The sequence below is a fragment of the Sciurus carolinensis genome, unplaced genomic scaffold (genome assembly GCF_902686445.1).
Source record: "Sciurus carolinensis unplaced genomic scaffold, mSciCar1.2, whole genome shotgun sequence".
In the NCBI taxonomy this organism is placed as follows: domain Eukaryota; kingdom Metazoa; phylum Chordata; class Mammalia; order Rodentia; family Sciuridae; genus Sciurus; species Sciurus carolinensis.
Window position 1 is genome coordinate 647,126 of NW_025920185.1, and position 12,137 is coordinate 659,262.

Below are 12,137 nucleotides of genomic sequence, written 5' to 3' on the forward strand. Positions count from 1 at the left end.
AGGTGATCAACAAATATATGAAAAAGTGCTCATCATTCCTAGTAATTAGAGAAACACAAGTTAAAATTAACTCAGGTTCATCAAACTCCAATTAGAATGGCTAATACTAACAACACAAGCAATAATAAGTGTTGGAGTGGATGTGGCAAAAAAGGCACAATCATACATTGCTGGTAGAGTTGCAAATTGGTGCAGCCACTCTGACAAGCAATATGGACATTACTCAAAAAACTTTGAGTGGTCCTTCCATTTAACCCAGCTATTCCACTCCTCAATTTATACCCAAAATACTTAAAATCAGCTTACTACAGTGATGCAGTCACATTAATGTTCATAGAAGTTCAAGTCACAATAGGTTGTGAAACCAACTGAGATGACCTTCAATAGATGAATACAAAAAGAAACTGTGGTATATATACACAATGGAATATTACTCTGACATAAAAAAAGAGTAAAATTCTGGCATTTTCTGGTGAATGGATAAAGTTGGAAATTATCAAGCTAAGTGAAATAGGCCAAGCTCAAAAAACCAAAGGTCAAATGTTTTCTCTGATAAGTGAATGAGGATATATAATGAGGGGGGATGGTGGAGGAAAGAGAAGAATGAAGGAACTTTGTATGGTGTAGAGGAAAATGGGGCAGGAGGGTGTGGGTTAAGAAAATATAGTAGAATGAGACAGTATTACCCTATGTATATGTATTGTTATGTGAATTGTGTGAATCTACATTGTGTACAACCATAGAAATGAAAAGTTGTACCCCATTTGTGTACAAAGAATCAAAGTGCAGGGAATTGTCAGTTAAAATTGCACAACCATGAATCAGAGATTACTGAAATGAACAAACTGATTCAATAGTTCTGGGATGGAGCTGGGTTTTCTGAAAATGTAACAATTTCTTTAGCTATTCCAAGACCACAGTGGGATTAGAGAAACTTTTGAAAGGCAGTGATATTGACCACATAAAGAAAACATTTACCAGTGAATTTGAGTTCAAATATTTTATGGTATTTATGCATGTTATTAAAACATCAAATAGCAACAACAATCCCATTTGAATATTTGGTTTTACAAATTAAAATTATTTTAATATATAAATTTAAAACTATACAGATTTATGCAATAAAGTTTTGATACATGTATATATTGTATAATGTTTATAACAGGATAAACAACTAGTTTTTCAAACAATTGTCATTTTTATTTAAATTTATTGTTTGTTTTTAGTTGTACATGACAGTAGAATACATTTTCATGAAGTTATACAAGAATTGAATATATTCTATTCTAATTAGAATGACAATTGTGGGTGGGCATGATGGTGGAAATCACTTAAATATTTTCACATGTATACATAGGAAAATTATGTTAGATTTATTCTACTGTCTTTCCAATTTTTATCCTCCTCCCTTCTTTTTTTCACCATTGTCTAATCTTATGAACTTTTCTTACCCTCCCCACTTTATGTGGCTTATATTTTACATATCAGCCAAAAATTAAACCTTTGGATTTGGGAATTGGTTTATTTCACTTAGCATAATATTCTTTAGATCCATCCATTTACTTGTAAAAGTCATGGAGTCATTCTTCTTTATGACTGATTAACAATGCATTGTGTATCTATGCCCCAATTTCTTTATCCATTCATTTGTTGAAGAGCACATACATTGCTTTCATAACTTAGCTATTTTAAATTGTGCTGCTATAAATATTAATGTGGCTGTGTCAATGTAGTATTTTGAATTTAATGTACTATGGGTATATATTAAGGAGTGGGTTCTCTCATTTTAATGGTGGATACATTTCTTCAAGAATATTCATATTCCTTCCCACAGGGTTTACAAAAATCTGCAGTCCCACCAGCAATGTGTGAGCATTCTGTTTTCTGCACATCCTCATGAACACATATTACTTATATTCTTGTTACTTACCATACTGACCAGATTGAGATGTAATCTCAGGGCACTTTTAATTTGTATTTCTCAAATATCTAAAGATGTTGAACATTTTTTGAAATATTTGTTGATTATTTCTCTATTCTTTGTGAAAGGTCTGTTCAGTTCCTTTGTCCCTTTATTGATTTTGTGTGTGTGTGTGTGTGTGTGTGTGTGTGTGTGTGTGAAAGATTTCTGAATTCATTGTACGTCCTAGAAATTGACAACATATACAGGTAGCAAAATTCTTCTCCCATTTTATTGGTTCTGTCTTCATGTTTCTTTTGGTGTAAAGGTATTTAGCTTGTGACCATCTAATTTATTATTGTTATTATTATTATTTATTAGAGTCCTGTTCAGGAAATCAGTTCTTGTACAATCTGTTGAAGATCTCGGCCTAAATGCTCTTCTAGTTGGTTCTGTGTTTCTAGTAAAATTTCTAGGTCTTTGATTTACTTAGTGTAAAGTTTTGTGCAGGGTGAAAAATAAGTATTAACTTTTTTCTTTTATATATGGATTTCCAGTTTTCCCAATACCATTTGTTGAAAAGGCTGTCTTTTCTCCAGTGTGCACTTTTAACATCTTTGTCTAATATGAGGTAACTATATTTATGTGGCATTAAAATATGCATCTTCAATTCTGTTCCATTTGCTTTCATGCCTATTTAATTTTTTTAACTATAGCTCTGTTCAATGATTTTCATTGTAGAGGTATTTCAAGTCTTTATGAGATTTATTCCTAAGTAGTTTTTTTTTTTAATTTTTTGAGGCAATTGTGAATGGGATAGTTCTCCTTATTTCTATAGTAGCTAATTAATTATTGATTTGTAGAAATTCGGTTGATTTATGGACATTCATTTTGTTTGTCATTCCTTTGTTGAATTTCTTTGAGTTTTAGAAAATTACCAGTTGAGGTTTTGGGACTTTTACAAATAGAATCAGGCTAACAGCAAAAACACATAGTTTGAACACTTTTTTCCTGCTTATATCATTTAATTTCTAGCTTCAGATTAATTACTCTTGCCAGGATTTCAAGGAGTATGTTAAATAAAATTGGTAAATGAGGACATCCTGCTGTTCTTCCTGTTTTTAGTGGGAATGACTTCAGTTTCTCCATTTAGAATGGTGTTTGCATTGGTTTTGATCATGGTGACCTATCATTTTATTTTATTTATTTATTTTTAGGATTTCTTTTCTTTTTTTAATTTATTTTTATTGTAAACAAATGGGATACATGTTGTTTCTCTGTACACGGAGTAAAGGCATACCATTTGTGTAATCAAACATTTACATAGGGCAAAGTTGTTTGATTCATTCTATTAGTTTTTTCTTCCCCCCACCCCTCCCACCCATCTTTTCCCTCTTTACAGTACCTCCTACCTCCATTCTTGCCCCTTTCCCCCCATTATGTTTCATCATCTGCTTATCAGCAAGATCATTCATCCTTTGGTTTTTTGAGATTGGCTTATCTCACTTAGCATTATATACTCTAATTTCATCCATTTGCCCACAAATGCCATAGTTTTATTATTCTTTATGGCTGATTAATATTCCATTGTATATATATATATATATATATATATATATATATATATATATATATATATATACACACAACAGTTTCTTTATCCATTCATCAATTGAAGGGCATCTAGATTGGTTCCACAATCTGGCTATCATGAATTGAGCAGCTATGAACATTGATGTGGCTGCATCTCTGTAGTATGCTTATTTTAAGTCCTTTGCCTATAGACCAAGTTGTGAGTTAGCTGGGTCAAATGGTGGTTCCATTCCAAGCTTTCTGAGGAATCTCCACACTGCTTCTCAGAGTGGTTGCATTAATTTACAACCTTACCAGAAATGTATTACTGTACCTTTTTTGCCACAACCTTGACAACACCTATTGTTGCTTGTATTCTTGATAATTACCATTCTAATTGGAGTGAGATGGAATCTTAGGATAGTTTTGATTTGCATTTCTCTTATTACTAAAGATGTTGAACATTTTTTTTATATGTTTGTTGATCGCTTGTACATCTTCTTCTGTGAAGTGTCTGCTCATTTCTTTAGCCCATTTGTTGATTGGGTTATTTCTATTCTTGGTGTAGAGTTTTTTGAGTTCTCTATATATTCAGGAAATTAGAGTTCTAGCTGAAGTAAAGGTGGCAAAGATTTTCTCCCATTCTGTAGGCTCTCTCATCACATTGCTGATGTGATGAGAGAAAGTTTTGCTGAGAGAAATCTTTTTATTTGAATCTATTCCAGTTATTGATTCTTACTTTTGTTTCTTGTGCTATGGGAGTCCTGTTAAGGAAGTCTGATCCTAGTATGACATGCTGAAGATTTGGACCTATTTTTTCTTCTATAAGATGAAGGGTCTCTGGTCTGATTCCAAGTTTTTTAATCCTTTTTGAGTTGAGTTTTGTGCAGGGTGAGAGATAGGATTTAGTTTCCCTCTGCTGCATATGGATTTCCAGTTTTCCCAGCACCATTTGTTAAACAGGCTATCTTTTCTCCATTGTATGTTTTTGGCATCTTTGTCTAGTATGAGAAAATAGTATTTATTTGGGTTTGTGTCCACCTCCTCTATTCTGTACCATTGATCTACATGTCTATTTTGAGCCAATACAATGCCATTTTTGTTACTATTGCTTTGTAGTAGAGTTGAAGGTCTGGTATTACAATACCTTCTGCTTCACTCTTCCTGCTAAGGATTGCTTTAGCTATTCTGGGTTTCTTATAATTACAGATGAATATCATGATTGCTTGCTCTATTTCTGTAAGGTACATCATTGGGATTTTAATTGGAATTGCATTCAATCTATATATCACTTTTGGTAGTATAGCCATTTTGACAATATTAATTCTGCCTATCCAAGAACATGAAAGATCTTTCCATCTACTAAGGTTTTCTTTAATGTCTTTCTTTAGTGTTCTGAGGTTCTCATTGTGGAGGTCTTTCACCTCTTTTGTTAGATTGATTCTCAAGTATTTTACTTTTTTTGAGGCTTTTGTGAATGAGGTAGTTTTCCTAACTTCTTTTTCTGAAGATTCCTCACTTATGTATAAAAATCCATTGGATTTATGAGCATTCATCTTTTAACCTGCTATTTTACTGAATTCACTTATGAGTTCTAAAAATTTTCTGGTTAAATTCAGGGTTCTTCTAAATATATGATCATGTCTTCAGCAAGTATGGAGAGTTTGAGTTCTTCTTTTCCTATTCATATTCCTTTAATTACTTTGGTCTAATTGCTCTGGCTAGTTTCAAGGACAATGTTGAATAGAAGTGGTGAAATGGGCATCCCTGGCTTTTTCAAGTTTTTAGGGGGAGTGCTTTCAGATAGATCACAGTGAAATAATACTAGGTGATTTTAACACACCTCTCTCACCACTGGACAGATCTTGCAAATAAAAATTGAATAAAGGAAACATAGATCTCAATAACACCATCAATAATTTAGACTTAACAGACATATATAGAATACACCATCCAAAAAAGAGCAGATACACTTTCTCTAACAGCACATGGATCCTTCTTTAAAATATACCATATTTTATGCCACAAAGCTAATGTTAGCAAATACAAGAAGATAGAGATACTACCTTGAATTCTATCAGATTGTAATGGATTGAAATTAGATATAAATGACAGAAAAAATACAGAAACTACTCCAAAACCTGGAGATTAAATAATATGCTATTGTATGATGAATGGATAACAGAAGACATCAGGAGGAAAATAAAAATAATTATTAGAAGTAAAAAAGAACAAAGATATCATGTCAAAATGTCTGTGACACTATGAAAGCAGTACTTAGAGGAAGATTTATTTCATGGAGCACATTCAATAAAAGAATAAAAAAAATCAACAAACAAATGACTTAACACTACAGCTCATAGCCCTAGAAAAAGAAGAACAGAGCAGCACCAAAAGTAGTAGAAGACAGGAAATAGTTAAAATCAGAGCTGAAATCAATAAAATTGAAACAAAAGAAAAAATTGAAAAAATTAACAAAATAAATAGTTGGTTCTTTGAAAAAATAAATAAAATTGATAAACCCTTAGCCACGCTAACAAAGGAGAGAGAAAACTCAAATTACTAAAATTTGAAATGAACAAGAAAATATCACAACAGACACGATTGAAATACAAAACATAATTAGAAACTTTTTTGAAAAACTATACTCCAACAAAACAGATAATCTCAAAGATATCAACAGGTTTCTAGAGACATAAGAATTAACTAAACTGAACCAGGAAGATATACACAATTTAAATAGATCAATTTCAAGTAATGAAATAGAAGAAGTCATCAAAAGCCTACCAACAAACAAAAGTCTGGGAACAGATGTGTTCTCAGCCGAATTCTACAAAAGCTTTAAAGAAGAGCTCATTCCAATACTCCTCAAAGTAATCCATGAAAAAGAAGAGGAGGGAACCCTCCCAAACTCATTCTATGAAGCCAACATCACTCTGATACCTAAAACAGACAGAGACACATCAAGGAAAGAAAATTTCGGACCAATATCCTTAATGAACATCGATGCAAAAATTCTTCACCAAATTTTTGCAAATCACATAAAAAATATATTAAAAAGATAGTGCACCACGATCAAGTGGGTTTTACCCCATGGATGCAAGTTTGGTTCAACATTCTAAAATCAATAAATGAAATTCACCATATTAGCAGACTTAAAGTCAAGAATCACATAATTATTTTGATAGATGCAGAAAAAGCATTTGATAAAATACAGCATCCCTTCATGCGCAAAACACTAGAAAAAATAGGGATAGTGGAAACATTCCTTAACATTGTAAAGGCCATCTATGCTACACCTATGGTCAATATTATTCTAAATGGTGAAAAACTGAAATCATTCCCCCTAAAAACTATAACTACCATTTTACTGTATTTTTGTTTGCAATTTACCAGTATTTTATTAAGAACTTTTTTGCATCTATGTTCATCAATGATATCAGCATAAAGTTTTTATTCTTTGATGTGACTTTGTCTGAATTTGGTCAGGGGGCTCTTAGTTTTATAGAATTAGTTTGAAAGTATTACTTAATTTTCTATATTGTGCAAAAATTTGAGGAGGATTGATATTAGTTCTTCTTTAAAAGCATGGTAGAACTTGGCTGAGAGTCTACTCAGTTCTAGATTTTTCTTTTTGTTAGGTTTTTCCATGACTCCTTCAATTTAATTACTAGAATTTGATCTCTTCAAATTTTCTGGATTCTTCTGTTTCAGTTTGGTTAGATCATACATATCTAGGAATATTGTAACACACTGGAGTATAAGAACACTATACTTTCTGATACTCCTCTCTATTTATGTAGGGCTTGTGATATTTTCATTGTAGATTTAAAAAATTTACATTGTTCTCTCTTTTTCTATACTTAGCTGAGCTAAAAGTTTATCAAATTTGTTTAGTATTTCAAAGAAATAACTTTTTTCATTGATTTTTGAATTGTTTTTATAAGGTCAAATTTATTGAGTTGAACTCTGATTTTTTTTTTCCCTGGGATCTATTGATATTGTTACTGATTTGTTCTTCTTTGTCTAGGGCCTTAAGATGTATTGTTAGTTCATTTTTTGTGTCTTCCTGTTTATTTAATAAAGGAGCTCAATAGTATAAACTTTCTTCTTCTAGCCTCCTTCATACTGGCCGAGAGGATATAATATGTTGTACCACCATTATCATTTACTTCCAAGTAGTTTTTATTTCACCACTGATTCATACTGTAATCCACTCATCATTCAATAAAATGATGTGCAATGATTTAGTCTCAAGGTGTTTGAGTATTTTCTACTTTTTTTCTTATCATTGAATTCTAATTGTATTTTTCAAAATGTTTCACATGCTGTGGAGATGAAGATGTATTCAGCCATTGATCAATTAAATATTCTATATATGTCTCTTAAGTCTAGATTTTTTAGCATATTTATTTATTTTTTTGTGTGAATTATCTATCTAATGTTGAGAGGGGGATGTTAAGTTTACCCAGCATTATTGTGTTTTGGCCTATTTTATTCTTAATATTAAGGAAAGTTTGCTTGATGTATGTAGCTGCTCCTTTTATAACATATCAATGACTGCTATTTTTTCTTCTATGATTCCCTTAAGCGGAATAAAATGGTCTTCTTTGTTTAACTATGCTTTGAAGTCCAATTTATCTGATATGGGAATAGAAACCCCTGCTTATTTATGAAGACAACATGAATAATATATTTTCCCCAAACATTCACTTTCATTCTGTGGATGTATTTCTTTATGCATAAGTCTTTGGAAGACAGCATATAATTGGGTCTTGTTTTTCATTTCAATCTGCAAGCCTATGGCTTTTTTTATGAATTTAGACAATTTGTGTTCAGTGTTATTATTGAAGATGCTTTTTTTATTTTTTGTCCTTTTGGTTTATTTCTAGTTTTTAACTTGAACTGATTCTCCTTTGAGTATTCTTCTAGTATTGTTTCTAATTTTGCTGGTTTTTTTTTGTTTTAGCTCCATGTGTTTTTGAAATATTTTATTGAATATCTTTTGTAGTGTCAGCTGTAGGTTGTGAATTTTTAAACTTTATCATGAAAATTTTTTTATCTTATCTTCAAATCAATTAATTTTATTTATAAAGTATTTTTGGTTGGCATACTTTTTTTTAAGAGTTTGATATATAGTATTCTAAAGCTTCCTATCTTTTAGGATCTGGGTTAAAAATCAGCTGAGATTTACATTGGTTTTCCTCAAAATGTGTCCAGTGTTTTTCTCTTGCTGCTTGTATGATTATATTTCCTGTATGTTAGATACTTTCAAAATGATGTGCTTTGTAATGGGCCTCATGCAATTTTGTATATCTGGAGTTCTGTATGCTTTCTATATTTAATTTTCCATTTTGTTTTTAAGATTTTGGAAATTTCCTGATGTTATTTTATTGTTAAGATTGTACAGTATTTTGTCTCTATTTCAGAACCATTATCTTAAAATTTCTGTTCATAGTCCCTTAACATCTTTTATCTGTAGTCATCATTTTTTAAGATAATATACTTTGTCTCTAAACCCTGATAATCTATCTTCCATGAAGTCTACTCTGCTGGTAATGCTTTCAATTGGATTTTAATTTGGTTTATTACTACTTTCATTTTTGTAATTTCCAATTAAATCTTCTTCAGGATCTATATCTCCTTATTGAAGTTACCTTTCAATTTTTGTATTTTTCCTTTTAATTCATTGATTTTGTCATCTTTTTTCTCATAGATCAGTTTAACCATGAATTTTCTGAATTCCAACTCTGGCCTTTCCTCCATTGTTGTGTCAATAAAATCTGTTGTTGAGGTATTTTGTTGTTTGGTATGTTTTTTCCTTCAATATTCATATTGATTGTGTGTCCACCCATCTATTTGGATGGATCTGAAGCAGTAGAGCTTCTACTTTATAAGTCTATATTGCCCCTCTATGTATTAAGCATCTCACAGTTTGGGGGCAGAGGCCAATGATAGTAAAAGTCTATGCCAAGAATATACAGCAGTAGATTAGGTACTTAGTTCCTAATTTGACATCTACAGTGTTACTTGGTATAATATGCAGAATAGAAGAATCAGTGATTTACATTAGTAAAATAGTAAGTAATCATAAATTGTGTGTATGTCTGGCACAAACTCAAACAATAGGTGTTGTCTATGACTTCTGCCATATTAACTACTGCCCTGGCATTGGTGGTAGGGGAAGATATTATATACATCAAGTATCATAAAGAGATGTTAAGAATCCATTTTGTTGTGGAACAAGGAGATAGGAAGGTAGAAAATGTGTGCAATTTTAAAGGGTAGAGTGCAATAAATGGTAACATAGGATGTCATGATAATGAGGAAGAGGGAGACAAAAATAGAAGAAAGAATATAAAGGAAGAGTGGGATATAATTTGGTTGTTCACAATAGAAAATGGAGAGGGGAAAAGAGAAATAGAGAATACAGTGGTGGAAAAAAGTATACAAAACAAAATCAAAATATGCTGATCAAAAACCTTGACCCTCAAAAAACTGGCCATGAAAAATAACCTTCAACAAAAAGACTAGAAATTAGGAAGAATAACAACTCTTTATATGTATAGGTGTTCTTGAACCAATCAGTTTATATTGAAATAAATCAAAACAACAAAAACAAAATAAAACATAACCAAAAATTTTAAAAAAGTGAAAAACCTGGATGAAAAGTTAAGAAATTATGGAGTCATTTTGACTGTGTTCGACAAATAGTGAGCATATGTGTTCGCACTCTGTCCCTGACTGATTTTGTTTCTTCTTCAGGTGTGAACTGAGTGTGGGATTTGGGGTGTGGGTTGTCAAGCCCTTCCTTTTTATTGTGTTGGTCACCATGTTGCCAGCTGGATTCTAAGACTTCTAAACTTTTCTTCTTGTGAGATAGATAAGGGGTGAAATGGGACGAGCTGTGTACCCATTACCAGTGTGTGCTCTGCATAGGGCTCTATGAGAGAAGGTCCCATGTGTGTAGTTCCTGGTTGCAGAGACTTAGTTTTAATTAGATTCTCATTGCTTTATTTTGTGGTGAGTTGCTGACAATGTTGAATTAATATTCCTCTAAAGCCTGGCAGATGTCAACCTGTGATGGACTAGGCACTTCAGGTGGTGAAATATTGGGCTGGTTGGGGCTGCCTGTGGGCCAGAGAGCAATGCAGGTGCCTGGGTCAGATTGAACTGGCAGGGACATTGCAAACTGGCACTCTGCACTATGGGCCAAGCAGTGAAATTGCAGGCATAATTGGTCAAGCAGTGGGCAGGGTGTGAGGTTTGGGGGCTTAGAATACTGGGTCTCTGTGGTCTAGAGGACCCAGAATGATTGTGGTCACAGACACCAGACAGATAGGGCAAACTAGGAGTAGTTGGATGTCAGAAAATTGGCAGGTGCCAGCAACAGGTAGGGCACTATAAATGGTGGAAGCCAGGGACTCAGTAGGTGTTGAACTAGGTGGGTTCAAGGGAAAGGTGGGTGCTGTGGTCTTGGACATACCCAGAACCATTCAGGCAGTTAATCACAGAGCTATGTACCCTGAAACTCACCACATCAAATATCTGATTCATTGTAGCTGGCCTTAGAATTGGAGACAGTTGGGTTCTCCCTACCTCTCCAAATGTTCTTGGTTTCTTCTTTTCCCTGGGTTTTTAAATCTCAGTTAAGTCTTTGCTAGGCTCAGAGAGGTTTATGCATGCCTATTCATAATCTCCCAAATCGGGGTTTCCACTATCCATTGGAACAACTGTTGTTGACTCTCAAGCTGACTCCTGTTTCAACTCTCGTATGATGATTGGTAGGCTTGCTGTAACTTTTTTTGGATCAATTTAATGAGTTGAACATTCTCCGGTTCAGCAAGAGCACATTGACCCTTCAGTCTCAAGATTTTTCACTTGAAGCCTCAGAGAGAAGTACTATTTTCACAACTTGAGTTCTGGGTAAGTGAGCTGGGAGAAATGCTGCCTCACTCTAATACACCATCTTGCCTGTCTCAATGATAATCTTTGTTTAGATTTTTTCAAATTTGTACATAACACTGTATGAATTTTTCATGTCTTAAGTCATAAAACCAAAAATAATGTGGATAGTAGTAATAGTATTCCTTTTTATGATATTTTATGAAGTATCCATTAAATGGTAGAACTCAATATTTACCAAAGTTCATTTGATCTGAAATTCAGATTTAAGAAAATATTAAGGTCAAAAGAGAGTTTGAATGTTAAAACAATTATCAGAGCAGGATAGTTACTATAAATGAGAAGAGCAAGAGACATGAGAAGAGAACAAAATCAATTGGATCAAATGATATTTATATTTTATGTGCACAGATATAAAAATATCAACCTTTTATACATTAGAATAATTTTCATGTAAAGAAAAATAAAAATATTAAATTTTTAAAAACAAAAATCAATTTGTGATGTTTTTACTTAAAGAAATGATTGAATCATGCACAGTGGCACATACCCCTAATCTCAGCTGTTTGGGAGGAGGGGGCATGAGAATTTCAATTTCAATGCCACTCTATGCAAAATAGTAAGACCCTAAGCAACTTAGTGACACCCTGACTCAAAATAGAAAAAAGAATATAAAGTGATGAGGATATGGATACATGGGTACAATCCATGGTCAAAATAAATAAATAAATAAATAAGGCTATATTGTTCAAAGGGACAC